Here is a 21,328-nt window from a genome sequence, read left to right on the forward strand (position 1 = left end):
GGGAACCTCATCTATCCATGTAGCTCCACACTTGATTGAAACATATGTATAATTTATTAGCCCATCTATTTAGGATGTTCTGATTTCAAGGACACAGTTACACTTTCTCTCTGTCTAAACAATAGGGTCTACTACCAAAGCTAGTCTTCTCATGAGAAGGAAGTCTGAAAGAAAGCTCATGTAAATAATGAATCAGCATTTCCTGCACAGTAACAAAATACACATCTAACAGGCCTCACTTAGGCTAACACAAGTGAGTTAAAGCATTAATTAATTAGTTTTAATAGTCACACTTATAATAGAACTCGACAGGAATAATGCTTCACTAATATGGATTACATTCACTTTAAACAGAGAAAGTACTTTGTTAATACATTTCATTAGATATGATGGAGAAGTACTTTAATTTTTGCATGGACATTTAATATGTAAATGAAAACACATTAAATAAGGCGTCAGTGCAATTTCTACAACCTGTCTGCTTTTGATTGACTGTAGGAAAGTACCATCTTGCCTGGCATGTTACCCCCATTTTTACTTGTGTGTCAGTTTGTTTTTGCCTGTCACACTGGGATTCTGCTAGCCAGGACCCCAGTGCTCATAGTTTGTGGCCTAAATGTGTTCACTGTGCGGTGGCTAACTGTGTCAATGAGGCTCTGCTAACCAGAACCTCAGTGCTTATGCTCTCTCTGCCTTTAAAATTGTCAATATAGGCTTGTGACCATTTTTACAAATTCTGATTGGCACACTGGAACACCCTTATAATTCCCTTGTATATGGTACCCAGGTACCCAGGATATTGGGGTTCCAGGCGATCCCTATGGGCTGCAGCATTTCTTTTGCCACCCATAGGGAACTCAAACAATTCTTACACAGGACTACCACTGCAGCCTGAGTGAAATAACATCCACTTTATTTCACAGCCATTTTACACTGCACTTAAGTAACTTATAAGTCACCTATATGTCTAACTCTCACTTGGTGAAGGTTAGGTGCAAAGTTACTAAGTGTGAGGGCACCCTGGCACTAGCCAAGGTACCCCCACATAGTTCAGGGTAATTTCCCCAAACTTTGTGAGTGCGGGGACACCAGTACATGCGTGCACTACATATAGGTCAATACCTATATGTAGCTTCACAATGGTAACTCCGAATATGGCCATGTAACATGTCTAAGATCATGGAATTGTCCCCCAACTGCCAAATCTGGCATTGGGGTGCCAATCCCATGCATCCCGGGGGCTCCAGCATGGACCCCAGGTACTGCCAAACTAGCTCTCTGGGGTTTTTACTGCAGCTACTGCTGCTGCCAACCCACAGACAGGCTTATGCCCTCCTGGGGTCTGGGCAGCCCAGTCCCAGGAAGGCAGAACAAAGGATTTCCTCTGAGAGAGGGTGTTACACCCTCTCTCTTTGGAAATAGGTGTTAAGGGCCTGAGAGGAGTAGCCTCTCCTGGTCTCTGGGAATGCTTAGAAGGACACAGATGGTACCCTTCTTGTGTAAACCAGTCTACACCGGTTCAGGGACCCCCCAGCCCCTGCTCTAGTGTAAAACTGGACAAAGGAAAGGGGAGTGACCACTCCCCTGTCCATCACCACCTTAAGGGTGGTGCCCAGAGCTTCTCCAATGTGTCCCAGACCTCTGCCATCTTGAATGCAGAGGTATGAGGGCACAATGGAGGCCTCTGAGTGGCCAGTGCCAGCAGGTGACGTCAGAGATCCCTCCTGATAGGTGCTTACCTGGTTAGGTGGCCAATCCTCATCTGAAGGCTTTTTAGGGTCTCTCCTGTGGGTTTCTCGTCAGAAAATGAATGCAAGAGTTCACCAGAGTTCCTCTGCATCGCCCTCTTCGAATGCTGCCAAGGATCGACCGCTGACTGCTCCAGGACGCCTGCAAAACCGCAACAAAGTAGCAAGACGACTACCAGCAACATTGTAGCGCCTAACCCTACCGGCTTTCTCGACTGTTTCCTGGTGGTGCATGCTCTGAGGGCAGTCTGCCTTCACCCTGCACTGGAAGCCAAGAAGAAATCTCCAGTGGGTCGATGGAATCTTCCCCCTGCTAACGCAAGCACCAAACTTCTGCATCACTGGTCCTCTGGGTCCCCTCTCATCTGGATGAGCTTGGTCCCTGGAGCACAGGAGCTGGATCCAAGTGACCCCGACAGTCCAATGGTCCATCTGTCCAAATTTGGTGGAGGTAAATCCTTGCCTCCTCACGCCAGACAGTAATCCTGTGTACTGCGTGAACTGCAGCTGCTAGGGCTTCTGTGCACTTTTGCAAGGAATCCTCTATGCACAGCATAGCCCATGTCCCTGGCACTCCATCCTGCTTTGCTCAACTCGCTGAGTTGACCACCGGCTTTGTGGGACTCTTCTTTGGAGTGTTGAGACAACCGCCATGCTCAGATTTCTTGAACCCCTGTTCAAGTGCTTCTGCGGGTGCTGCCTGGTTCTGCCTGGGCTCTCTGTGCTGCTGAGTGCCCCCTCTGTCTCCTTCTCCAAGGGGCGACCTCCTGGTCCTTCCTGGGCCTGGGCAGCACCCATTTTCTTTAACTACGACCTTTGCAGCTAGCAAGGCTTGTTTGCAGTCTTTCTGCGTGGAAACAACTCTGCATCCTCCAGCACACTGTGGGACATCTTCTGTGCAAAGGAGAAGTTCCTGGCATCTTCTGTTGCTGTAGAATCTTCATCTTCTTCCACCCAGTGGCAGCCATTTTGCACCTTCATCTGGGGCTCAGTGGGCTCCTGCCCCCCCGGAACATTTCGTGACTTTTGGACTTTGCAGGTCCTCAGGTCCAGGAATCACTCTTCAGTGCTTTGCAGTCAGTTGTTGTCTTTGCAGAATCTCCTATCACGACTTTAGTGTGTTTCTGGGGAAGTAGGGTCACTTTACTCCTACTTTTCAGGGTCTTGTGTGGGGTATCTTGGACACCCTTAGTGTTTTCTTACACTCCCAGCGACCCTCTACACACTACACTAGGCCTGGGGTCCCTGAGTGGTTCGCATTCCACTTTCTTAGTATATGGTTTGTGTTGCCCCTAGGCCTATTGCATCCTATTGTATTCTACAGTGTTTGCACTACTTTTCCAACTGTTTACTTACCTGATTTTGGTTTGTGTGTATATTTTGTGTATTTTATTTATCTCCTATGGGAGTATATTCTCTGAGATATTTCTGACACAGTGTCACTAAAATAAAGTACCTTTATTTTTAGTAACTCTGAGTATTGTGCTTCTTATGAGATAGTGCTCTATGATATAAGTGGTATAGTAGGAGCTTTGCATGTCTCCTACTTCAGCCTAAGCTGCTCAGCTATAGCTACCTTTATCAGCCTAAGCTGCTAGAACACTACTAATCTACTAATAAGAGATAACTGGACCTGGCACAAGGTGTAAGTACCATCAGGTACCCACTATAAGCCAGGCCAGCCTCCTACATTGACATAATGCATAAACTGTCACATTTTGATGACTTTACTGATATGGGGATACCACTAATATTTAGACTACATCAGTCCCTTCTTTGATGGCGACTTTGGCCATCACAAAATACTCCAATTCTCATATTAATTAGACAGCTCCAAATTTCTGAGGCTTATTCTGACAAGACCTTCTGCAATCCTTCAACAGTTTAGTGTTAAGATAATATATACTTCCCCTAGTCTCCATTTCACTCTCCTCCCTTCTCTGTCTATTCCTTGCTCTCTTTTCTTTCAGCCTTTCGATCAGTTTGTATAGGCCAAGGGCAACAAGGGCACACTAAGCTATGGAGTCAGGGGGAGTCAATAGATCTTTATTCGATTATAAAACATAATCATAAAACATAAAACATGTAAATCCAAGCACCTAGATCAAAATAGAAGAAAACTATCTCAATCCTACAATTACTACTACTTTAACTCTGGATAAAACAAATAAAGCAATTTTCAATAAAATATATAAAATAAGTCAAATGAGTTTGACCAGTCTTATCATCAGAGGACAATAGGACAATCTAAAAGTTAATGATTTTCATTGCAATTTAAGACACTTTTCAGAAAAGACAAAACAGCCAGCATTACAGCATGGTCAGGTCACAACTACAGATGGAGAAATGCTGGCTGGAACTGGTGAAAGCCCCTAGACTTTAGGAATGGTAATAGGTACCTTTGCTGCAAAATAACACCAGACGCTCCAGAATCTGAGAAGAGCAGCCATCACAAGGACATACTTTAGGATCAAACTGACCAAGAGGAAAACAACTGAGTCATCATATTCAGAAATTTAGTTAGAAGTGATCTTTCCCATGAATGTCTGATAATAGAAAGGCATGGTTCAGGGCCAACAGTAGTTTTCAGAAGCAAAAGGCATCTGGTGAAGGATTTGTCTATTATCGTAGATTCTTTATTTCCCTTTAGATGGTTAGAAAATGTCTCCCTGGCTATTCTCCTATCCTCCTTTTAAGGAGGTGGGGTCTCTTCAATAAGTCAGCATAGTCCAGGGATTGGACAGTCAACTTAATATAAAATTAATATAATATAAGATTGGGAAGTCAACTTAATATAAAGTTAATATACTATAAGATCCATGATATCTTATGGCCATGTTCAAGCCCAAGACAATCTTCAATCACATCCCTATTGAACGCTGTGTGTCTACCATACCATACTGAAATCCACAACAACAATGGTGCCAGTTGGGGACCAACTGCTCATGAAAAAACAACGAAGGGCTATTTAAACCCAAGCCCAAAAGCTTCCTACAAAAACATTTCTCTTCTAGCTTATGATACCCCCAGATAGAAGCACCATACAGCAGTACGGGGAGACATTTTATTTTATATATTTGCAGTAGTGGCAGAATGGGCTTACACCCTACCGAGGTTGCAAACCTAAAGAGGGCACTGCAGGCTTGGCTAAAGCATACGCAGTGATTGGATATGCAAGTGAGCCAATTATTTTGCTGATCAAATGAAACCCTGAGTAGGGAAATTAAGGCACCCTGGAAATTATCTTCCCCCTAATAGCGATGGGTCTAGTTTTGAGGGATTTCCTCCCATAGACAATATAGTTTGTTTTAGTGGTGTTAGTATCCAACTCCAGCTCATCCATGAAACGGACAAAGAGATCATCAGATAACTTATGGCAGTTGGCCGTTCTGGACAGTAAAAGCATGTCATCAGCATAGAACAGGGAGGGTAGAGGTACTGTCTTTACCTTGGGCAGATATTTCCCATTGGCTGTCAAATAGGTGTTATGGCCATTAATATACAAAAAAAGGATAGGCACCAACACACAGCCTTGTATAACCCCCGCAGAAGGCTAAATGATTCTGCACATCCCTCCCACACCATATCTGACACACGCATTTACGTCAGTATGCAGAGCTCTTAAAAAAGTTAACCAATGGGAGAGGTAGCCCTAGGTCTGCTAAATTGTTCCAGAGTTTGACATATTAACCCAGTGAAAGGTGATACTGAGGTCCATGAGTGCCAAGTAGATGGACCCTTGCTTTGCAACAACGTATTTCCCTGTCAGTAAGTTTACATTCAAACATTGCTCCATGGTGCCTCTTCCTTCCCTAAAACCATATGGTAAGGGACAGAGAATGTTATTTGCCCGGGCCCAGTCTTGCACATGCTGTAAAATGTTGTGTTCCACCACCTTCAGCACTGAATCTAAAAGGAAGATGAGTCTCTAACAGGAAGGATCATGTCTGTTCCCCTTTTTAAAACAGGCACTATGACTGCAGATTTTCATGAGGGGGGCAAGCTAACCTTTACAGCTGCATTTAGAGCATTTGTGAGGATGAGAGGCCAAAGAGAGACCTCTGCATTGTAAAGGTTGATCGGGCTCAGTGCTTTGTTTGAATTACTAGCCATAATTGTTGCACATACCTCCGAAGGCCAAACCTGACCTCCAATGGGAACAAGCAGCTCTCCCGTCCATGGCTAGGGGTACATCCTTTTCAAAAGCATAGACCCTGGGCCACCCTACATGAAGGGATAATAGAGGAGCCTATATTGCTGGGTGAAGCCACACAAAGCTGCTTCCTGTTGATGATAGCCCAAAAACCCCTGGAGTCCCCTGCATCACAAGTGGACACAAGCCGCTCCCAAGATGCCTCTTTGAGTGCTGCTTATAGCTTGTTTATAAGTCAGTCTGGTGGTTGTAATGTTATGCTGTATACGCGGCTTAGTGTTGAGGGCCTTGTGTAGCTGTTTTTTGGCCACCCTATAAGCTTTGTTAAACCAGTCACATTGAACAACTTTACAGGGCCCGACAACTCCCTCATAATAACATTGATGGAACTATTCAGGTGGGGAAAAGAATCCAAGACCAATGCGGGGGATGATTCAAAAGATAATAAGGGCTCTAAAATTACTTCTAAATTGGCCCTAACTAGGGTTTGGAGCAAAAACGGGATTGGGGGATTATGCCATTTTACCCTGAGTCCCTTATCCTTAGAAGACAAGTCAATCAGGCCCGAAACATGGTCCATGGTACTACCTCCAATTATTACCACTCTAATTTCTATAGGGTTATGATCACTAAAACAAGTTTCATACACCACCCCTGTACTAACAATACCAATTGGAGACCACAAGATGAAAACATAATCAATGGTGGATCCTTTTCCATGACCAACAAAGGTTGGTAGTTCAGCAGATGGATTTACCCCTGAAGACATCATGTGACATAAGCCGGTATGCCCTAAAAATGTAAACAGCTTCCCCCGTGGTCTGAGGTATATACACTGAAAAAGTGAGCTTCAACCAAAAAGAGATCAGAGTCGATTTGATTCGCACCCAGCTTCCCAATAAAATTCCCACCCAGTATAACACTGAATGACTTAAAGTGAGCAAGGCATCTGGCCTTGAGGATGGATAACCTTGAAAAAGACCCTCAATCTGACACCCAGACTCACTAATTGAGTTAAAAAAAATTGACAAGGAAAACGTGGAACTAACAAGAACAAACCACCTATGGAATCTATATCCCAGTGTGTCTAAGAGGGATTGGTGCAACCCTTAATTGCCTAGAAATATGGACCAGGGTGGTTGATCCACCATGTGCCCTATGGCCCTATGCACCCTATGACCCGGGGAAGAAGTAGCTGCAACAATCATACTGTCAAAGCCATCCACAATCACTGATTCTTGAGCCCAGGTTTCCTACAAAATGACTCCATCTTACTTGAGTGAAAAGTTAAACCATTCAGGATCCTGGAGCTTGGCCCTGATGCCAGAAAAATTCCAGCAGAGGTTTCTTAGGGCTGAGCCACAGCCCAGGATTGTCCCAGGGTGGAATCGGAAGAGCTGACGTGCTGGCCTCTGAGCTGATGGATAGAAGAGAAAGGGCCTGAAGTCAGTCATTGTGATCTAAATCCTCCAAAGGGAGAAAGCGGTTTGATTTGGGTATAGTGGGCTGTGTCAAAGGATGGGGCCTCCTGATGACAGGCGGAAGAGGCTTAAGTTGTCAATGCTACAGAAAAAGCCCAACTGAAGGATGTTAATTCCCAGATCCCTTGGGGGCAGTTGACTAGTACTGGTAATCAAACATCTGGCCAATTGGGCAAGCTACATTTGATCACTATGCAATCCCCTTACAAGGTTTTAGTCGCAGGACCCACCCACCCTACCCCTCTCACAAATGAAATGTCATTGTACTCAGCAACATTAAAGTTAGCATTGTACACAGCCAGTGACAAACTTAGCTTTTTAATTGAGAAGTAGATTCACTGGTGTTTGAACTAATATGTGGAACCCCAGTCAAAATAGCCACATAAGGACTGCATTCAGAAGGTAAATATAGACCAGGCAGATCTTTAGCAGATTGGAGCCCCCTCCCACTGTCAGATCCAGTGTCAGGAACATCAGCCAAACGGCTGTTTGACCTCTCACCTCCAAATGTAAGTACCGAGGTATTCACCACCAGAGGTTGACTAGACTGCTAAGTAGGATGAATGGTTAATGAAGTGCTTGGAGAAAAATGTTCAGAATGTTCAAGAACAGAACCGGGGGGCTTATCCACACCATTGATTGTGTTAGACGTTGCAGAAGAATCTGAGTCTGCGGAGAGAAAGGAGTTATTATCCACAATAACAGATGCAATTGATTTGGTCAAATCTGACACAACTGACTGCAGATGGTGCAGTCTTTCCACAAGTGGGGCAACACACTGTACAATGGTGCCTTTAAATTTGTCAATTATATGTCCCCAAGCTGAGCTTAAAATAGCCAGAGACTCTGATTGACCAGAGAAATCCAGTTTTCTTGGAGAGTGGAATAAGCGTTTAGTTGTATTGGTACGCCCAGTTGACGCTTCCTTTTATCTTGCAGTGGACAAATGCTATTGTTAAGAGCATCAAATGCAACACTCTCAGTCATTAATTCCTGGGCAGCTGAAGATGAGTTAGGGGAGCTGGGAATATACTCCACACATGGCTGTGGATGTGGGCAGAGTGCACACAGTGGGTAGACTGAATACCTAGCAGGGTGCTGAGCCCCTCCCCCACATCCAAGGAGACCGTTCGGTTCGCCAAGTCAATATCTTTTTAGATCACCCCCACTGCTCGTGCCAAAAAGGAATCAAGGGTGGAACTGCTGGTAAATCTAGGGGCAGCATCCTTGGGTCCCTGCAGCTTCTGCTTTTCCATGGGCATCCAGGATGTACAAACTCAGTAGATCAATAGACATGAAGCACTAGCCTAGGGGCCGAAATTTACTTCATCTGGCCCTTCTCATTTTCAAATTTGGAGTATTTGTGAACATTATAATATATCACGTTGTCTGTGTTTATGTAATATTGCATATAATATTTTTTGTATATATGTATCATTTTGTTATACGTTTGTTTTGTTTTGTGCATTTATTCTTTATATTTACTTATTAATATTGTAGCTGTGTACATATTGGTTGTTATTTGTACTTAGATAGAAGATTGAACACTTTCATACATTTTTGTTAATACCTTTTTCAAATTAAGGGATTTATCATCCTTTCTCATTTAGTTTCTATTATCTCTTATTATATGAGTTAAATGTGCTTGGAATTACATATGGTGTGCTTCGCTATCTTTTGATTCTACAATAGACACAAAAATCCTGCACGGTGTTCCCAGGAAATAAAGCAGTAATTAAAGGAATGCAGAGAAAAATAGAAGGCATACCTGGCAAGTGGTCCTGTTGAGTGTTGGGTGAAAGAGGGAGGCCCAGCCCAGCTTCTTCCAGGCGACGACAGACAAAGATGAGCCTGGACAGATCCTGCGCCCGTCCCGCATTGTGGTAAAGATGATGGAGCTTTATAGCGCTAAGCACAGGCAGGTGAGCAGGACCACCTCCTGGGACCTAGGTACTGAATGAGAGATGTAGTCCTCCCCTGTGACACTGCCAAGCTCCCACTCACAGGTGCGACCACAGTTGTATAATGGCGTCTGGGGCCCCATACAGCTTTGGATCTCTTTTCGCCAGTTGAAAACTACATTGCAGCTAGAGGTTGCCCGCCAACAACACCACAGGGCTAGCCATCTGATTTGTGGCAATATGTACACTCCACCAGGGGTTTGGGTCTTCCCCAATGTGGCTCCTCATGTCAGATGGGCCCGGAAAGTGGACTCTCCTTACAAGTGCAATGAGTCACAATGAGTCATGACAATGTGTAGGGACTAGCTAAGGGTGGGTGGTAGCTTGGAGATATCCAGCCCGAAGTGCAGGTCACAAGAGGCAGCGGGCCCTGCTGAGGCAGCATACCGATCTGGGCTCTAAGGTATGCAGGCTGGGAGGTCCAGGGCATTTGCTCTCCCTCAGGGTGTCAGACAACAGACAAGCAGGTCTCCAGGGGTGGCTCAGGCTGAAGGACATGTGTCTCTCTTCTCATGCCATGCGGGGCCACTCGGATAACGAGAAGGAGTGAGGGGCTGGGGGCTCTGCAGGTGGTGATTTGGCATAGTCATTAATAATGGATTGAAGTTACCCACAGCTGATGGTTAGCCCTACCCACTTTTGCCCACACAGAGCTATGATTAACAGGGGTCTCAGAATGGTTCCCAAAATTCCTCTTCCCAAGTTTCCAAGCTACTTTCCAATAGCTGAAAACCACAACCTTAACTTCCCAGGCACCCGCTGCTGTCAATCCTTTCAAATTCTTCTTCTGGTCAGTCAGGTTTGCAATGTACTTTCTTATCTCTTTACTATAGTGGTATGTAAGTACAACATTTCTGCACATGTAATATTTTGCAAATTGCACCTTCTTTTGTGAGAAGAATGTCTAACGCAAGGCGATTTTTCAAAACCATTGATCTCATACCAACCATTTCCATGCCCTTTAACAATACAGCAACTGCAGTGTCTGTAGAAAACGTATCTACTATTGTTGACAGCTTTCTAATTTTGATATCATTCAAGATGATACCTATGGATAGAATTATGGCACCAAAAATATCTGCCACAATCTCTGAACCACTAGTTGCTCTTTGACTCTGAAATAAGATTTCTCACCCCAGACTGGATCATTAAAATAGTCCACATGATATATATTTGGAAAAACTACTCCCAGGTAACATGTACTATGCCTGCTTTCGGCAGCTTGTAATGGGCACTTTTCCCACATATGAAATAAACACATGGTATGGCGGGATCCTGTCCATTCAAAATAAACGTCCAACCACTTTTAAACAAAAACACGTCTACATTCACTAGATCCTACAAAAAGTGTGTGTCTTTGATTTAGGTCTATGTACACATAATGTTCCTACATGTTGCCAATCTAAGGCCAAGAATCCTTGACGTCCAGTCAGTGAATATGTTGAATCTTTTCCCAAGTCTGTAAAAATATTCCTTTTTCTATTTTGGATTTCATTGCTCTTCATCTCTCCTCAAGTTGTCCCATGAACTCCTTCTCTACTGGGATAAGAATACAGGTCAAATTATTCTCATGGTTATGAACTGTTCCAAATGTCAATGTTGGTTCAAAGAAACCTCCCACTGTGTTGAGGTTATTTGTTTTAGCAACTCTACTCAAATGTTTTATGATGGGGCATTGAAAACACTAGGACATATTTTGAGTAGTACTACTGATACAATAGTGTTAATACAAGACTACAAGAAATTCCATAAGTTAGGGGTAAACTATGATATGTGATTCCCCTACTTACTGATGAAGGCAACTGTATACACACATGGCAGTCTCTAGCTTCCATTGTATCTACATATTCATACAAGAGCTTGTAATACTTATTTGGTGACAAATCACCTCTAGAATCATCAATGTGTAAAAAGTTCTTGTCTTCGTACAGGGGATCTTGATTTTCAAAGGGATATACTGAGCATGGGGTACTTGTGGATGTAACTTTCTCTGAATCACTTTCTAATGGTAAACTCAATCTGATGAACATTAATATGATCATAATTACTGTCACTACTATTAGACCTATAAATACATACTTGCATTTGCTTCACCTATTGTGATTCGACTCCATGACTTTTCTAAATTCAAACAAAAAAGTCAGAATTCAAAAATCAAAAACAAAAATAGTCTTTTCAAAAATGCAAATTATTCACAAAGGGCTACATTGACGTAGGTTCCATTTTGTGAGTTTCTCGTAGCAAATCTTTGTACTGTGTCCTTGACACATTTAGCGATTCTTAATGTGGGTGCATTTGATCTATATCATTAATATTCATGAGTTAGGCCGCAATTTGTTTCTCATTGGGAACGGCTAAAAGCACAAGGATGGTGGCCTGCTGGGGACAGCAGACAGCCATGTTTGCTTGCTTTTAAATAAAGCAAGTTTTTTTTCAAATGCAGCCCATTTTCCTTCATGGAAAACAGAATGCAATTGAAAAAGAAAAAATAAACATTTCAGTTTCATTTTTTATGAGTAGGCAGTGGGCCATGGGACCACTGCTTGCCCTTAAAAATGTTTTTGCATGTATTCACAAAGGGGAAGGGGTCCTTTGGGGCTCCTTCCCATTTGCAAATGGGTTACCACCTCCTCTACAGAGTCAGTAAAATATGAATGTTTTGCAACCACATTCCGGTCGCAAAACATTCATACATACCAGTGCCATTCGGTATTAGGAAGGGATGCCCCAAACACTCACCTTCCTAATACCGAATCACAAAAGTGAAATGTGATTTGGTAGGAAGTTACTGAGTAGCATTTTACCTTTGGTGCATGGCAAAAAGCATTTCTTGGGTCACAAATGGCCCGATATGCCATTTGCGACTGGAAAAAGGCTTCATACTTCTGGCCCTAAGTTCCTTTTTCTTCTAGAAAGTTCATTAAGGCCCTCATTACGACTTCGTCAATCTTTTGAAAAGACAGCCGAAGCCACGGGTGCCAACATACCGCCAGTGCTGGTGGTATGTTTGGCACCACATTATGATGTTTCCGCTGGGCCAGCGGACGGAAACAGCATTTCCGCCCACTAGCCCAGCGGAAAAGTCACCACAACATTGAAGCTGGCTTGTAATGGAGCCGACAGCAATGTTGAGGTGCGTTGGGTTCAGCAGCACCCGTCGCGCACCCCACTGCCCGTAATTTGGGCAGTGGAATGCGCGATGGGGCTGTGCATGAGGGCCCCTGCAATGCCTATGCCAAGTGCTGCCCTGGTGGATTACAACCACCGGGACTGCCAGGCTGCAGGCTGGCGGCACCATGGCGGTCCCCCAACGGTACTACCGTTGGGGGACCGCCATGTTCATAATGTGGCGGTATGTACGGCCAGCCTGTTGGCGGTACTACCGCCACATATTGCCTCCAGCTGGGGTCAAAATTATCCCTTAAATGTCTCTAATAAAGACACATTTCATATTCACTAATAATTACTTACAAAGTGTAATGTCTCTCTTCATCAAACAACAATTAGATTTCAAAGTTCAACTCCACCGCAATTTCAATTTCTAGAAAGTTGAACTGGATTTGAATTGTTGGCACAAAAGGTGACAAACTCCTTATCCTAGGCATTTGCAGCAAACTATGTCCATTCAGGTGCTGAGTATCTTCGACTTGGCACTCTTTGTCTCTGATATTCTGTTTACTCGACCCTCAGTAATACTGTCATTCTGACTCAACTCTTTAATCTCCTCAGCAGTTGTTGGAGGCCCTTCTACAGCTGGCACTGAATGTGTCTTAGGTCAATTGTCTCCAGGTGCAAATCTTTTATCTAGCATGACACATCATTTGTCAGCATCTCAGCTTACATGAGTCAACTGATTCTGTCTCGATCCATCTGTACCATCCACTGTTGTTGACTTCCTCAGAACCCCATCAGACTGAGTCTGTGCATCAGCAGCCATTTGTCCAGTCCCAACAGCTTGGCTAAACTAATCCCTCCACTAACTGTAACCAACCCTTCTGGAACAGGTGCTGTATTATCAGGGGGACCTTCAACTTTGCAAGTGTGGCTTTCATACACCCAGTTCGGGAGACCAGCATACTTTACTGCTGTGGTGGTTACTAGAAACACCTGGTGAGGGCCTTTCCAACAATGTCCCAAGCACGTTTTCCTCACTTGCTTCTTGGTCAAGGCAGGACATAGCCGGTCTGGTGGCTTAGTGGACTAATGCGTCCACTGTAGGGGCCTGCGTTCAACCTCATGGTAACAGGTTCAAATCCCAGCAAGTCCACTCATCCTATCATCCTTCTGAGGTCGATAAAATGAGTACCATGGATTTGGGTAACAATAAACATCTGTTATTCAGTGCCCTGATGAAACAAATGCACATGTTATGTTATGATAAAGCTGCTGCACTGTGGCTTCTCCAACCTGATGAGACAAAGAATGAACCATATCAGCCAGTCCTTCGCAATAATTAAGTACAAAGTCATCTGTTATTTTCACCAGTGCATTTGCAGGCACTGCTGACAATCTCATGGCTCACCCCATCATAATCTCAATGGGGGATAACCCTGTCTTTCAGTCAGGTGTACTGTGCATACTCATTAAAACAACAGGCAATGCGCATTCATTCGCCAGTCTGGAGTTCAGGGCACCATTAATCTGTTCTACAAGTCCTGAAGCCTCAGGTCTGTAGCTCCAATGCAGTCTTTGCTCAACACATAGGGGGCCATTACAACCCTGGCGGATGGTGTTAAAGGGTGCGGTAATACCGCAAACAGGCCGGCGGACAAAAAAAGGGAATCATGACCGTGGCGGAAACCGCCAAGATAGACAGCCACTTTAACACTCCGACCGCCACGGCGGTACAGACAAGCAGCGCGGAGGTCACCGCCAACAGACAGGCGGGAGACAATGTATCGCCCACAGTATCACAACCCGCCAATCCGCCACCTTTTCCGGGGCGGATTCACCGTGGATAAAAACACGGCGGAAACAGCTTTTGCAATGGGGAAACGCTCACCTTCTACACATCCCACGAGGAAGGAGGACACCATGGAGCCGGAATTACAAATCCTACCTGCCCTTGTCTTCCTGCTCATTTACGAACACCAGCAACGGCGGCGCCGAAGACAACGGTGAGTACTGCACCTACGACATAGGGGAGGGGGGAGGCAAAAGTCACGGACACACACGCAACACCCCCACCCCCACCCTCACCCTCGCACATTACAACACACACACCAATGCATTTCCAAAATCACAGGAACAACCCACAAACCCCCCCGGAAGAATGCAAAGACCAAAGGAAATCAGTCCAAAAATTGTAATGTATCAAAATACAGTTACCAAATATATACAGATATATATACACATTCCAGCTCTTATACATTACGAGAAGTAGTGCAGGTATGCACATATCAATGTCCGTGCACCACTGGGCCAAAAATGCATGGACGAGGCCCACATTAGATACCTGTCCACAAACGGAGAGAACACTGCTGGGGCATCAGATAGAAATACAACAGGCAACTCAGGGGGAAGGGAAGGAGGGGGCACCTCAGCCGGATGACAGTACCACGCCAGATCCACGACAGGGCTCCATGCCCACTGTTCAATCCTGGGGAGTGCAAAGCCACAGTCGCTCAAGTCTCTACAGTGGGTGGGTTGCCCACTGTTCCATCCTGGGGAGTGCAAAGCCACAGTCTCTCAAGTCTCTACAGTGGGTGGGTTGGCCACTGTTCCATCCTGGGGAGTGCAAAGCCACAGTCTCTCAAGTCTCTACAGTGGTTGGTTTGCCCACTATTACATCCTGGGGAGTGCAAAGCAACAGTCTCTCAAGTCTCTACAGTGGTTGGTTTGCCCACTGTTCCATCCTGGGGAGTGCAAAGCCGCAGTCTCTCAAGTCTCTACAGTGGTTGGTTTGCCCACTGTTCCATCCTGGGGAGTGCAAAGCCACAGTCTCTCAAGTCTCTACAGTGGTTGGTTTGCCCACCGTTACATCCTGGGGAGTGCAAAGCCACAGTCTCTCAAGTGGATAACAGTCTCCAGTGGTTCTGGAGGTGGACTGGTGCCCAGAGTGCTTCATCCTGTTAAGGACAGACGGAGTGGATGCATGTCTCCACTGGTTCTGGAGGGGGAATGGTGCCCACACTGCATCAGGCTCCCCGTGACGCTTCCTGTTCCATCACTGTCCCAGCTGTACATGGGATACTCCTGCCCTCCTGGGCACTGACTCCGGCAGTGGTCTCCTGACCAGTTACGACGGTGCTGGCGGTGGCGTGCCGGCCGCCGGGGAGGATGGCGCCCTTCTCCGCCGTGCCGCTCTTACCAGACTGCGCAGACTTCTTCTGGCACTTCACCACCTTTGGAGGAGTCACAGCTGACTCAGCAATCCCCATGGGACCCTTGTGAGCAGTTTGTCCACCAGGATTCTTCACCCTGTCCCGTCGGCCACTTTCCAACTTGAGATGCTTTACAGGGGGTGGACTGGCAGTGCTTTGGCTCCGTGTCACACTGCCTGCCCTGGTGGCCTGGTCACTCCATACACCTTGAACACGCACCACTGGTACTGGAGTCTTTTTGGCTGAGGCGCTACTACGTGACTTATGAATTGGAGGGGTGGGGGTGGGGGTGGGGGCAAAGAGGTCAACGTTGCTGAGGGAGAGTTTCTGACGAACACTGGGATGGGTAGCTGGAGGGGGTCTGTGAGTGGAGGAAGAGGAGGTGGTTGTAGGAGATGTCACTTTAGGTGTTTTGGGTGCAGGTGCAGGTACTGGAGGCTGTTGTGAGGTGGATGGATGTTGGGTGTGTGGGGGCCCGCGTTTGTGTACTTTGGGAGGGGGCGTCACAGACACACTGGGAGAAGACACAGGGGACGTGTAAATGGTAGTGGGGGTGGTGAGTGCAGGTGAGCGGGGTGTGGTGCTGGGTGTTCTGGTGCGAGTCCTAGTGCCTGTAGATGTACTGCATGCAGGTGAGAGTGTAGACGAGACTGGGAGGGAGGAGGGAGACGACGAGGAGGGGGACACAGTGGAGGCAGTGGATGTTGCTGTGTCTGTATGTGTGTGATGCTTGTGTGAGTGCCTGTGGGATGTGTGGTGCCTATGTTTGCCTGAGCTACTTTTGTGTGTTGAGGTGTATGCATGCTTGTCTGATGGCGTGCTTGGGATAGGCTGAGGTAGAGGGGATTGGGTCTGGGTGGAGGAAGTTGGAGGGGGGAGGCTAGACACAGGGACAATGGCTGCCATCAGTGCTGAGGCCAGAGATTGCAGGGTTCGATGAAGGGCAGCCTGACCAGAATGAATGCCCTCCAGGAATGCATTACCGTGTTGCAACTCCCTTTCTATACCCTGGATGGCATTCACTATGGAAGACTGCCCAACAGTGAGTGACCTGAGGAGGTCAATGGCCTCCTCACCGAGGGCAGCAGGGGTGACAGGGGCAGGGGCTGAGGTGCCTGGGGCAAAGGTGATGCCCACCCTCCTGGGTGAGCGGGCACGGGACGAACGCTGAGGGGCTGCTGGGAGGGCGGTGCTGGTAGGGGAGGTGGCGGCTGTACCTGTAGAAGTGGTGGGCACAGATGGTGCCGCCACCACAAGGGAGCTCCCATCGGCAGACGAGTCCGTGTCGCTGTTTGGTGATCCGGTGACCGACGTGAAGCTCCCCTCGCCCTCCGTCCCACTGGTGCATTCTGAGTCCGTGGTGTGGCCCTCCATGGCCATGTGGGATGCAGCTCCCTCGTGCCCCGGTGCCACTGTACCTCCGCCTGATGATGCTGATGCACAAAAGAACAGGGAGAGCACAAAAAGGGGGGGACGACAGAAGAAAAAGAGGTTGAGTGCATGGCTTACCGCTACCGTTGGCGAACAATACAGACACAGCAGCCCCCTGCACTATGCCGCGCTCTAGGCCTCTACAGATGCTATTCCTGGGATCTGGCCTACATCGCTATGGTGGCCATCTGCGCACATGGATGCCACAGGGGCATGTATACCTGTACTTAGCACTCTACTGAGGTGGGGTGGAGTGGCACATGGCATGCATTACGGAGTGGCCTAGCCTACGGAAGTCGCCCTGGCCTAGGGAAAGCCAGAGCCCTCCTTCCCCACCCAGACCACTCAACTGCGTGCAAAGTCCCTAGAATGAGGGTGTACTCACCCCCTTGTGTCTGCTGTGATGCCCTCAAGCGCCCATCCAACTCCGGGTAGGCCACCACCAGGATCCGGAACATCAGGGGGGTCATGGTGCGACGGGCACCCCTCCCATGTTGGGAGGCCATCCCCAGCTGAGCCTCCGCCGTCTTCTTGCTCCAGAGGCGAATGTCCTGCCATCTTTTACGGCAGTGGGTGCCCCGTCTCTGGTGGACCCCAGGGTCCGTACATCCTTGGCGATGGCATGCCAAATGTCCTTCTTCTGGTGGGCGCTGACCTACATGACATACACAGGGGAAGAAGAGAAGTCATTACCAACTGCACCGTCAAAGTGAGTGGCCCACATCCCTGCCCTTGCCATGTGGCACATGCATTCCAACTCATTCATGTTCCCTGAACTCTTCCCCCTTCCCTCTTACAACCAGCCCTCTCCACACAGGCATAGCCCATACAACATACTCCCTGTGTACATACCTGTTGGTCTGGAGGACCGTAGAGTAGCGTGTACTGGAGGAGGACCCCGTCTACTAGCTTCTCCAACTCCTGAGCAGTGAAGGCAGGGGCCCTTTCCCCAGACGCAGCAGCCATTGTCTCTTCCAGACCGTGGTCACAGCAGCACTTGCAGTGTAGGTCCTCTCCTGTCGAAGATCAGGTATCGAGTGATTGAACAGATAGAAAATGGCGGTCAAGTCATTGGCTCCTGGGACCCATAGGGTCCAATATTAACCAATGCAGCATTGCGCCGCGGTCTACGACCGCCTACCGCGACGGTGTACAACGCCAGCGCAGTTACCCCATTGTCCCAGTTTAGAGGTCAGGCAGCCGCCATTTCAGGGGCCCACATGGCTTCATTTACTACTGCGTCACACATACCTAGGCCTACACTCGACACACATACAGGAAGATTTTTGTCTTTGGTGTCGTGTTCTGTATATCTGTGGGTACATACCTGGGATTTTGTTGAGTCTGTGGTCGCTGTTGTCCTTCCTAGGCACCGTCAGCTGGGACATTTGAGAAGATGGCGGAATCCTCCGGTGTACCGACCGCTGGTGGACCTGTTGACAATGGAGGAGTGACATTTGATCATCACCTACAGGTTTGACCGTGCCACTATCCAGGAACTATGTACCCAGTTGGAGCCAGACCTGATGTCACCAATCCGCCATCCCACAGGAATCCCCCCTGACGTGCAGGTGCTGTCAGTGCTCCATTTCCTTGCAAGTGGGTCTTTTCAGACAACAGTGGCCATGGCATCAGGGATGTCTCAGCCTATGTTTTCCAATGTGTTTTCCAGAGTGTTGTCTGCCCTGCTGAAACACGTAAGGAGCTACATCGTTTTCCCTCAGGTGGAGGATTTGGCTACTGTTAAAGGTTACTTCTATGCCCTTGGACATATCCCCATCATCATAGGTGCTATTGATGGGACCCATGTAGCTTTGGTCCCCCCCCACAGGAGTGAACAGGTGTACAGGAACAGGAAGAGTTATCATTTGATGAATGTACAGATGGTATGTTTGGCAGACCAGTACATCTCACAGGTAAATGCTATGTTCCCTGGCTCAGTGCATGACGCCTACATCCTGCGGAATAGCAGCATCCCTTATATGATGGGTCAACTCCAGAGGCACCGTGTGGCTATTAGGGGACTTTGGTTACCCCAACCTGTCCTGGCTATTGACCCAAGTGAGGAATCCCAGGACCAGGGCAGAGGAACGCTACAATGAGGCCCATGGGCGGACTAGGAGGATGATTGAACGCACGAAGGTGTGCCAGATCATCATCGCCTGCTCGATGCTTCACAATCTTGCTTTGCGACGCCGGGTGCCTTTTCTGCAGGAGGATGGTCCAGATGACGGTGTTGTGGCAGCTGTGGAGCCTGTGGAGCCTGTGGCAGTGATGAGGAGGACGCTGAGGAAGGAGACATAGACAACAGGGAGTCAGTCATACAGCAATATTTCCAGTGACACACAGGTGAGAACAGTTTTCTTTTTACTATTACATTCACTTTCACACTTTACCTCTATCCTGTCTGTTATTTCATAGCAGTATTTGGTCAGTGAGTTGTACCTTTCCATTACGGTTTCACATGTGTGGTTAGCAATGTGTGTCATCTGCTTGCATCCTTCAAGGACTTGTGATGTGTGACATAGGTATGTTGGCTTTACAATTGGAAACGCATTTTGACACTGTTATTGATTATACATATTTACCAAATCACAGACTGACTCCAGATTGTTTTGTGGTTCAAGGGTGTTAATTAAGTGCCCTAATATGGAGGGGGGTAGTAATATGGTGATGGGGGACGGTGGAGGAATGTCCATGGCAGAGTCCAGTCTATTAGTCTCACAGGTGCACTGCCCATATGGGCATAGGAAGTGAAGCTGGGGCAGTTTCAGTATGGACAGGGTAACAAAGTGGGACAGTGGGAGGACAATCAGAGTGATCTCATTTCCTGGCGGGGGTCTTGCCATCTTGCTCTGTCCTGATCCTGGATCTCAGGGACCGCTTGCGTGGTGGTTGTCCGTCTGCAGGGGGTGGGGTGCTGGTGTGGTGGTCCTGTGGCGGGGCGTCCTGTCCACTAGCGCCGGCGGAGGTGGTGGGCAGTTCATCGTCCTGGCTAGTGTCAGGGGCCCCTTGGAGTGCCACGGTGTCCCTCATGTTCATGTATGTCCTTCAGCACCCCTACGATGGTGCCCAGGGCGGAGCAGATGGTTCTGAGCTCCTCCCTGAACCCCAAATACTGCTCCTCCTGCAGGCACTGGGTCTCCTGAAACTTGTCCAGGACGGTCGCCATCGTCTCCTGGGAGTGGTGGTATGCTCCCATGATGGAGGAGAGGGCCTCGTGGAGAGTGGGTTCCCTTGACCTGTCCGCCCCCTGTCGCACAGCAGCCCTCCCAGTTCCCCTGTGTTCCTGTGCCTCCGTCCCCTGGACCGTGTGCCCACTACCACTGCCCCCAGGTCTCTGTTGTTGTTGGGGTGGTGGGTTATCCTGGGTTCCCTGTAGTGGTGGACACACCGCTGATTGAAGTGTCCTGGGTACGGAGGTATGGGCCCGTTGGGTGGGTGCTGTGCTGGTGTTACCAGAGGGTGGAAAGTCAGTGTTGGGCTGTGCCTGTGCAAGGGGAACCGACTGTCCCGAGGCCCACGATGGTCCGGGCTGGTCATCAGGATCCAGTAGGGCAGAGCTGCTGTCGTCACTGTGGGCCTCTCCTGTGGGTGGAGTGGAGTTGTCTGGACCCTCCGGTGTGGTGACGTTCCTTAGTGGTCCTGCAGGGATATAAGAGCATGATTATTGCATGTGTGTGTGTAATGGTGTGCAATGGGTGGGTGTTTGTGTACCCCAGTGCAAGCATTCCTGTATGTGGGTTTGTGTGATGATGGTTAGGGGATTGTTCTGGGTATGTGCAGTGAGCATGCTTTGGTGAGGGGTGACCATGCTTAGTTGTGTCATGCAGGGCTTGGTGTTGGGATGAGTGGATTGTGTTATTAGGACATTAGTGAGGAGTGTGAGTGTTAGGGGAGGGGGTGAGGGTGGGGGTGGGGGTGTGTGATAGCATGCAGGTAGGGTGGGGGATATGATAGTTGAGATTTGACTTACCAGTGTCCATTCCTCCACCGACTCCTCCGAGGCCCTCTGGATGCATGATGGTCAAGACTTGCTCCTCCCATGTTGTTAGTTGTGGGGGAGGAGGTGGGAGTCCGCCGCCAGTCCGCTGTACCGCGATGTTGTGCCTGGAGACCACTGAACGCACCTTCCCCCGTAGGTCGTTCCACCTCTTCCTGATGTCCTCCCGATTTCTTGGATGCTGTCCCACAGCATTGACCCTGTCCACGATTCTTTGCCATAGCTCCA

The sequence above is a fragment of the Pleurodeles waltl genome, chromosome 2_2 (assembly GCF_031143425.1).
Source record: "Pleurodeles waltl isolate 20211129_DDA chromosome 2_2, aPleWal1.hap1.20221129, whole genome shotgun sequence".
Lineage (NCBI taxonomy): Eukaryota > Metazoa > Chordata > Amphibia > Caudata > Salamandridae > Pleurodeles > Pleurodeles waltl.